Raw genomic sequence first — 9,194 nt, forward strand, 5'->3', positions numbered from 1 at the left:
TACAGACTGAGGTCAAGCCACAGGGTTGCACTGAGTGTTGAAGAGGAACACAGGGACCTGCAGGGCCCATCAGGTAAGAGAGCCCAGCCCTGGAGACATGGAAGAGGGTGTGCCTGGTTGGGAGAGCAGAGTGAGCCATGCTCAGACAGACAGATGGGTGGATAAGGGCCTTATCTGCCATCCGAGCAAGAAAACTTCCACCACGGGAACTTCCTACCGAAAGAGCTGCACCAGGAAGACACTCTCACAAAGGGAGCCTATACCACTCTGCCTCTAGATTATCCATATGCAAAGAGTTCATCCCACCACTACCTCCCTCCAGCTACCTGGGATGACGCTCACCTCTTCAATCTCCTTGCCCATCTTCCCTCCAATAACTGAAGACTAAAGACTGTAAGTTACAGTTATTCTAAGTAACTGAAGACTTAGAGAATATGACGTCACTTCAACGTCTGCTAAATATAATGAAATTAGAGACAAAACTCTAGAAGAGAAAGAAAAATAGGCCAGGCATGGTGGATCATGCCTGTAATCCCAGCAATTTGGGGGGCCGCAGTGGGTGGATCACTTGAGGTCAAGAGTTCAAGACCAGCCTGACCAATGTGTGAAACTCTGTCGCTACTAAAAATACAAAATTAGCTGGGCATGGTGGCACATGCCTGTAATCCCAGCTACTTGGGAGGCTGAGGCAGGAGAATCACTTCAACCCGGGAGGTGGAGGTTGCAGTGAGCTGAGATTGTGCCACTGTACTCCCAGCCTGGGTAACAAGAGCAAAACTCTGTCTAAAAAAAAAAAAAGAAAGAAAGGAAAGAAAAGAAAAATATTTCCTATATCACAAAGCCCAACAACAAAAGCTATATCATCAATTAAATATAGGGCAAGACTTTAAAGAATGGGGTAGAAAGAATATGTCTAAAGTGACAGAGAAAGTGAACAACAGAACTTAACCAGACCCACACCCTCCAGTGTCTAGCTGGAGACTCCTCTAACAATAAATCTATGGTTTTCCGTGTCTCAAGAAATGTTTCAAAAGAAATTTGATCTTGGTAGTCTTGCTATCCAACTGCCTAGTTATGCTTGGAATATTGGAGCTATGTAGGAAATCATCATTTAATTCTAACCCACAATTTGGAACATGTCATTGTTTCTCCCTCAATCGTTTCCTCATTTTCTCATTCCCAGTCAATGCTGGGACCAGCATCTACTCTGGCACCGAGGCAGTCCTATGTTCATTCATTCATTCATTCAGCAAACATTTACTGAGTGCATATTATATGAGAGGATTTGTTCTACCAGTGGGAGTTCAACAGTGAACTATGTAATATATTGATGAGTACTATAAAGAAAGAAATATCAAAATAAGGGACTGTCATTGTAGAAGTAGGTGGTGAGGGTGGGTTAATGATATGCTAAGGTGACATTTGAGTTGCAGCCAGAATAAAGTAGGGACAGCCGGTGGTTACCAGGGAGAAGAATGTCCCAGGAGGAAGGAGTAGCATGTGCTGCTGAAGATCAGCCAGGAGGCCAGGGTGGGTAGAGATGAGTGGCTGTGGAGGAGACCAGGTCACCAGGTGGTGAGCAGGGTTGGAACAGGGGCTGAAAGTCATGTAGGTTGCAGGTCATGGGAAATGCTTCAGATTTTACTCTGAGTTAGAAAACCACTAAAGGGCTTTGAGCAAAGAGTTTAATCTGATTTCAGTTTTATAAAGATCTCTCTGGCTGCCTTGTGCAGGGTAGACACTGGGAAGCAGAATAAAGGCAGGATGTCAATTCACAGCCTGGTTTATTAGTCCTTGGCTTCTTCTCTCATGGTGGGAGGATGGATAGAAAGCCTGAGTATCAACCATGACCCCTCCTTCCTCTTGACCTATCAATGATCAAAGGTCCCTAGAATGTCTCACTGATATTTTTGTGAGATAGGATGCAATCTGTTCATTTCTCTGATACCCTCCTTCTGTTCCTCTCTACTATTCCTTCTCACACTATTTCTTCTCTGTCCTTCTCTTTCTCTCACCTCTCATTACATGAAGTTAAGCACCTCTGCAGAGCCTCCTAAGAGGCCATAAAATCTTTGTTGGATCTCGCTAACCTGGCCTCTATCACAGCTGGGGAGAGCATCCTGCCCAGGTCTAGACTTTTCTGTGACTTCCTATGGCCTTCCATTAGAGGAAAAGACTGGCTTGCAAAACTCTCACACATGTAACCCTACTGTCTCTCAAGCCTCAATGGACACCACCTCACCCCTTGGCCTCTTGTTCCAGCCCTGCCGTTCCTTTCTCTTCCTTGCTACTTCTTGTCTCCAAGTCTCTGCATGTTGCTCTCCCTTTCTGATTGCCCTTCCCTCACGTCTGCATGTGGAGATTCCTTCGACTCAGCTTAGACTCTCTCTTCTCTGAGAAGGCATCCTTGACGGCCACCACCTAGGAAATATACCGTATGCTCCTTCTCTTTGCTCCTGCAGACCCCCTACATTGCCTGGTTTGTTCTTGCCCATTTCCATGCCTGATCCCCCAACTACATATTTAGCTCTTGAAAGGCAAGGACCTTGTGTTGTCCACAGTTGATTCTCAGTCTGGCATGATGAGTGACACAGGGCAGGCTACTTATGCAAATGTCCTATACCAGGCACATCACAGCACCACTCCATCCACACCAGAGGCGGAGGGAGGGCCACAGATCCCAGGCTTACAGTGCCACTTTCCTTTGTGATGCTAAGATCTCCCTCACGAGTCACTCCTGAGATGGGTGTGCAGCCACCTAGAAATGATTCATGTTTGAGCAGAAACATTTGACGTGTTTGAGCACCCATTGTCTGGGTAGCTCAGCAGATATTAGCGATGTCCGTGAACCTCTGCCACATCTCTCACATAAGATCAGACTTCACACACACAATTTCTTGCATTTGAAATTAATGAGATCTTCCAGACTGGACTGAGCAGCAGAACCTCCTGCCTAGAGTAGGATAAGAATTGGACTGGGACAAGGAGTACTGAACAACTCCCTAAGTCCCTGGGTCATCTTGGGCACTTTAACTTTCTTTCTTTTCCTTTTCTTTTTTTTTTTTTTTTTTTTTTGAGTTGGAGTCTCACTCTGTTGCCCAGGTTGTAGTGCAGTAGTGTGATCTTCGCTCACTGCAACCTCTGCCTCCTGGGTTCAAGCAATTCTCCTGCCTCAGCCTCCCAGGTAGCTGGGATTACAGACGTGTGCCACCATGCTTGGCTAATTTTTGTATTTTTTAGTAGAGATGGGGTTTCATCATATTGGACAGGCTGGTCTTGAACTCCTGACCTTGTGATCCATCTGCCTCAGCCTCCCAAAGTGCTGGGATTACAAGCATGAGCCACCGCACCCAGTCTTAAGTTTCTAAACTAAGGAAAATGCAAAAAGAAGAAAAATTTGGTGGTAGGGCTATGGGTATATAATGCATTGAAATGTACAGTTTTGGATAAGCTGTGAGTCCCAACAATAACAACAACCACAAAATGGTCTGAGGGCTATAGATGTGAATTTGGTAAGGGGAAACACAGATTAGTACATACGAGCACTGAAATAGAGCTAGAGAAAGCCATTGACATCACCCAGGTTTTTTACAGATGAAAACACTGAGTCAAGAAAGGTAAGCTGACCAGATCAATAGTCCTGCAAATAGTTAGTGTCAGATCTGAAGTGAGGACCTGGTCCCTGAATCTAAATCTTTAGGTCATTCTGCTCCCTCCTGGTGTCTCTCATGTCTAACCAAAAGAGGTTCTGGGTGATTGGAACCATGGCCATCTTCTTAGTTCTTCCTCTCTTGCAGAAATGTAGGTGAAATAGAGGGAGGAGACTCATTTGGGGCATTTCAAACAATTCTGGAACCCTCTATTATTGGCAATTACATCAATCATTTGCAAATTACAGATATTACATATTGAGTTCCCGGCATGGCAATTTTCTTTCTGTGAATTTTCCTACCTATCTTGAAAGGTGGCTATCATTGCAATGCTACACAGGTAAGGCAGATGGCTGGGGGAGCAAAATGATTTACTGAAGGTCACACAGAGCTAATGAGTGAAGGAGCTAGCATTTGAAGCCCATGTGATGCTGTGAAATTAGACAAGGATTTTGCTCATTTTCTAGGACAAAAAGTAAGGAAAAGAATGAACTTACTTATGGTATTAATATTTTACAGTTTATGAACTACTTTTATGGCTCAGTATTAATCTGCTGCAAGCACTCGACATCCCTGTGAGAAGGGTATTCACATCCACACTTTAGGAATGAGGAAACTGAGGCACAAGACAATCAAGTGCCCTAGTTCCAGGTACCCTGAGAACTGAGATTAAATCTAAGCTATCTTAATCCAATGCTTGTGCTTTTTTACTATACTGGAGCTGAAATCCCAATGCTTGTGCTTTTTTACTATACTGGAGCTGAAATCAAGGAAAGAAATTGAAGTGAGAGAAAGATATTTCAAGTTTAAAATATTCCATCAGATGTTTTCAGCAAATGTTACATGAAGGCCATTCAACACCAGATTTCAGTTATCCTAAAGTGCCCACTTGAAAAAAAAAATGAGCATTTTAAAGCAAAATATGTGCTTCTGTTCTCCTTCACTCTGCCTCAGTGGTTGACCCTAAATAATACACAACAAGCCATGGAGCATCCTTCAGGCTTGCCACACAGACCGAGATGGCGAAAGCAGCCAGGAACGGCCTTTCTGCAGCCTACGTCTGCATAGGTGGTCATGTTGGAAGTAAGGCTTGTTCACTCATTCAACAACCATTCATCATGGCCATGGCTGCACCAGGTGCTGCAGCCACAACCAAAGTCAGATAGGGAGAGGCACCAGTCATCGGGAAGCATGAAATCAACAGAAAGGACAGGTATGTGTGCAAACGATGACACAGCACAGTCCATCACAAAGCAGGTCCAGAGTGTTGTGGGAGCACATGAGAGAATCTGGGAAGGCTTCCTATAGGAAGGGGCATTTGAACCGGGTTGTTAAGGGAAGAAAGAAGTGAGAAATGGTTATTCTAGGCAGGGAGACCACTATGAGCAAAATCAGGGGCATAAAAGAGCAGAGAAGAGTATAAGATAGTCCTGGTTCCTTCCAGAAATTATAATTCCTTCAGCAATAAAATCAAGCTGTAAACATTCAGTCTATTTCAGTCAAATTGAGCAAACATTTAGTAAACACCTGACATTACAGAGCAGAGTTGGATGAAAGTAATCCTGCCCACAAGAAACCCACAACCCGAGGTGAACAGTTAAATGAGTCCCTACTCTGTGTAAATCTCTGTTTACACTGTAAAAAAAATTAATCCACCCCTGTGGTGAGCAGACCTCACTGTTTCAAACTAGATGAGTGCTGCATTTGATGGTAAAGCACTTGACCTTCAGCACTTGTAGGCAAGGAGGATGGCATGCAGCATTTTCCCCTGAGAAGCCCTCTTTATGTTGCCCTGAGTGAATCTTGGACCAGACTACAGTGTTTCCACTGTGAGTCACTGACTAATATTTCCACTCTCTTTTCATAGCTGATGGATGTTTAATGATTTGCCAATCTGAGGAAGAGAGTTTCTTTAGAAAACAATAATCCCTTTTACTTGCACAAGACATTAGGTTTTAAAAAGCCCTTCCCAAACATCCTCTCCACATCCCACTGGATTGTAATTGAGCCTGATAAACTGCAAGCCTTGTTAGTAGCCCCATTCTCCAGATGAGAGAAAGAGGCCTCAGTGAGGTGGAACAACTCAAGGTCACACAGCAGGTGCATGAGGAGATCAGAGTTCAAATCCATGTTTTCGACATGGACTTGAATCTGGTCCACTTTCCTCTACACGTAACCATCTGCCTAAGCTCTGATAATATCATCCATATTATGACATAAATCTCCAGATGAGACATTGGCCGAATCACATCCCCTTGGGTAACATAATGACACCATAAATTAAAAGCCCAATTAAAGAACATAGCCATTTAACTGGGACTTAGACTGTCCCCCGAGGCCACGATATAAAGGAAGAGCCTTTTCAAAGTCAATGGCTGCCTATCCTGGTTATTACTCAGAGACCTACTTACCCACATGCACGAACTTTCAGACCCTAATTATTCACATGCTATCTTCCTTCTTCCGGGGCCCTGGTCCCAGCTGATCTGAGTTGGGAATCACTACCCAAGCTCTGGCCCTCTCTCCAGCCTGCAGATGTAGTTAACAGTCTATCACACTGTGTGGACAGCCCAGGTGCCTCTCGGCTTTGACACATCACTTAACATCAAGAGCATCATAACCTGATGGAAAACAATGCCCCCTGGTTCAAATGGACACCTGAAGCAGGTGTCTCCAGCTGTCTGAAAGTGAGATAGTTTGTCAGTGGCCAAGCAGCAAGGCTTGTCACTATGCGCGATGTGGTTCTTGTTTTGCTGGCAAAGTGGGGTGGGGAGCTAGAAATGAGGCGGGGAGAAGGGGAGGGCACGGTCTTGTCTGCTAGCTCAAAATTTTATTTCTATTCCCCTCCTATCCCTAATAGTCAACGACAATAACATGATACTCCTGTGTCCCAAAATAATAACAGTTACTACTTGCCTTGTCTAAACATCCCCTCCAGTGATTGGGTTTGAAGGTGGCTCTAAAGATCAAGAGCTGGTCCCTTTCCATGTCATAGCTGAGCTGCAGTGTCCCCACACACCCCTGTCCCCAGCCAAGCCACAGGAAGAATGGGTCTGTGCATTCGCCCGGATCACAGAGAATCGCTGCCACTGTCCCCTCCATCCCAGTGCGGTCTTCTCCTGAGCCTGGCCCCCGGGTTCCCTGGCTCCAAGGACCCCAATGGCCAAGGTCTGCATGCGCCCCCTCAGCCTCCATCTGGAACTCCTGGGGGGACCCCCTCATTAACCCAGCCTCTCCGCGTCTCTCACAGCCCCGGCCCTTCTTATTCCCTCAAGACCTGCCCAGCTGTGCAGCAAACCTGGAGGGCAGAGAGACTGGGGAAAATCGAGGGAGATAAACCACATTTTGCGGCGGAATCGCTGTTCCGTGACAGAAAGCCATCCAACTGGCAACCACGCTTGCAGAAGCGTCACTGCCACCGACGAGAGAGTTTTGCAGCTGCCGACCCCAGAGCGCTCTCACCCACCTGTCTCCACTGCAGGGCTCCCCTCTCTCTCCCGCGGGGGCCGCGCTCCTGGGTCCCTCTTTCTCCTCTTTCGCCGTCTCTGGCAGCCAACACTTGCGGCGGCGGGCGGACTGGGAAGTCCGCGGCACCTGCGAGCTGGTGTCGGGTCCCCGCGGCGAGGCTGCCTGGAGGAGGAGCGAGCGGATGCTGCCCTCGCCCGCCGCCGCCGGTGCTGATGCGGTTGCTATGGTTATGGAACTCCGCAGCTGCCCCCTCTCGGTGCAACAGCTGCCCGGCCGCGGCCTCCGGGCAGCCCCAGTGAGCGGGCGCCAGGACGCTAGGCTGTCAGTGCGGTCGGGGGAACGCAGCCGCCAGCGCCGCAAGGGAGCAAGGACCAGGCAGCTGCGCCCGCGCCGCTGGGCTGGCGCCTCCGGGCTGCGCTCACCTCCGGCGCCCTGGCTCCTCTACTTCCTCCGCCTGGACGCGGCCAGACCTCCGCGCCGCGCCGCGCGCCCTCGCGGCCGGGAGAGCCCGCCCTGCTGCTCCCGCTGGCTCCGCTCCGCAGCCGCTGCGCACCGCGGGGGTAGACGCTGCGCGACTGGCTGGCAGCGCGGCTCACGCGCTCCCACCTCGGTCCCTCTCTGCCGCGAGGCCCTGATGGGAGCCCGGGGCGGGCTGCCCAGCGGCCAAACCCCGCCCGCCCGGCCGCCCGGGTGCCCAGGGCGCAGGCTGCGGCCCCGCGTGCGGCCCTCCCAGCCCGACCGGCGCGAGCATGCTCAGTCCCCACGGCGGGGGCTGCCCTCCCGAGCCAAGACCCCAGGCCTGGGGCAGGAAAAGGGTCCCTGCAGACCCCCGGGGGTGGGGCGCGGCGGCGAACTGGCCGGGAGGGGGCTGTTGAACTTGGAAGGGAAGCCTAGGCAACAAGTAGATGCCTGAGAAAGGGTAAAAGCGCTGAGCAACCCATACCTCCAATGCGAAGTCAGCAGTGGCCTTCAACCCGCCAGCTGGCCCGTCATCCGATGGGCTCCTCACTTCATGCTGAACGTGGGGGTTCACAGACGTGTGAGATTCTGTCTACGGAGAAGGGAGAGGAAGATCAGGGAGAGTTAAGCCAACTCCTGTCTACTGAGCATTCTTAAGGGGCATTGGGAACTCTGATTATCACCACCACTGTGTTGGCAAGTTCTTGTGGCATGCCTGTGACAGATGACAAAACAGCCTTAGAGAAGGAGCTAAGACTGGGACTCGGAAGCCCAGTGACCCGTCCACTAGACTCAGCTGCGCTAACTCCACCCAGGAGGAGGCAGGGAATGGAAACAGGCTTTAGAGGATGACTATGTCCCCCACTAGACTGGGCTGCACTAACTCATACCCCGGGAGGAAGCAGGGAATGGAACCAGGCAATTGCAGTTAGCAGGAGGAGCCTCTAACCCAGTCAGGTTGGGGTCTAGGGCAGGTAATTGGGGAAAGATACCTGAAAAAAAGGCATAAGAACAAATGAGTGGGGTGGTGAAGGGTGGAGAAGACTGCTCTTTCCAGGACAGAGGAGCAGCGTACAGAGGCCTGGAGTCAGGACAGAACAGCTGGAACCTAGCAGCAGCAGGCAAGGAGAGGTGAGGCAGGCGAGTGGTGAGGTTTACAGGACCAGCACTGCACACCAAAGGCCTTGCGATCCAAGTGAAGGGGTTGGAATTTGACAATGTGACCCTTACGATGGGAGGGGAATGGGGAAGGTGGTGGGGAGGAGGACAGTGAAGCAGTTTAATCAGGAGAAAGGCTGGGTAGAAATGATGGGAAGGTCACCTTAGTTGAAGTGTGTGTGGTGCTGGCTAGGGTGGGGATTAAGGCTGCAGAAAGGGGTGTCCTAAGGAGGCTGTTGACATAGTGGGCCTGGGCAGATGGAGGCTCTGAGCTATCCACCCTGCTTGTCCTCCCCACAGCACCCAGCAAGCCCAGGGCAATGCATACCCTCAGTAAAGGTTTGGTGAATGGCAAATAAATATGTATTTCTCTATAGAGAAAATGGATGCTTTTCTTTTACAATATTTGTCTCTTAAATGTGATCATAATCATATGGCATTTATTTTGCTATTGACATT

The 9,194-nt window shown here is 49.3% G+C and overlaps 1 protein-coding gene across 1 annotated transcript in view; it reads right to left on the bottom strand.

The window, feature by feature from the left end:
• FAM135B (family with sequence similarity 135 member B) overlaps positions 1-7,726 on the bottom strand; it is a 360,972-nt gene extending 353,246 nt beyond the window's left edge. The window contains exon 1 of the mRNA XM_017852949.1: positions 7,117-7,726. The gene's annotated coding sequence lies outside the window, so the exon portion shown is untranslated. The remainder of the gene's footprint in view (positions 1-7,116) is intronic.
• Between the last annotated feature and the right edge of the window lie 1,468 nt (positions 7,727-9,194).

This window comes from Rhinopithecus bieti, unplaced genomic scaffold, assembly GCF_001698545.2.
Source record: "Rhinopithecus bieti isolate Rb0 unplaced genomic scaffold, ASM169854v2 scaffold_34489, whole genome shotgun sequence".
In the NCBI taxonomy this organism is placed as follows: Eukaryota; Metazoa; Chordata; class Mammalia; order Primates; family Cercopithecidae; genus Rhinopithecus; species Rhinopithecus bieti.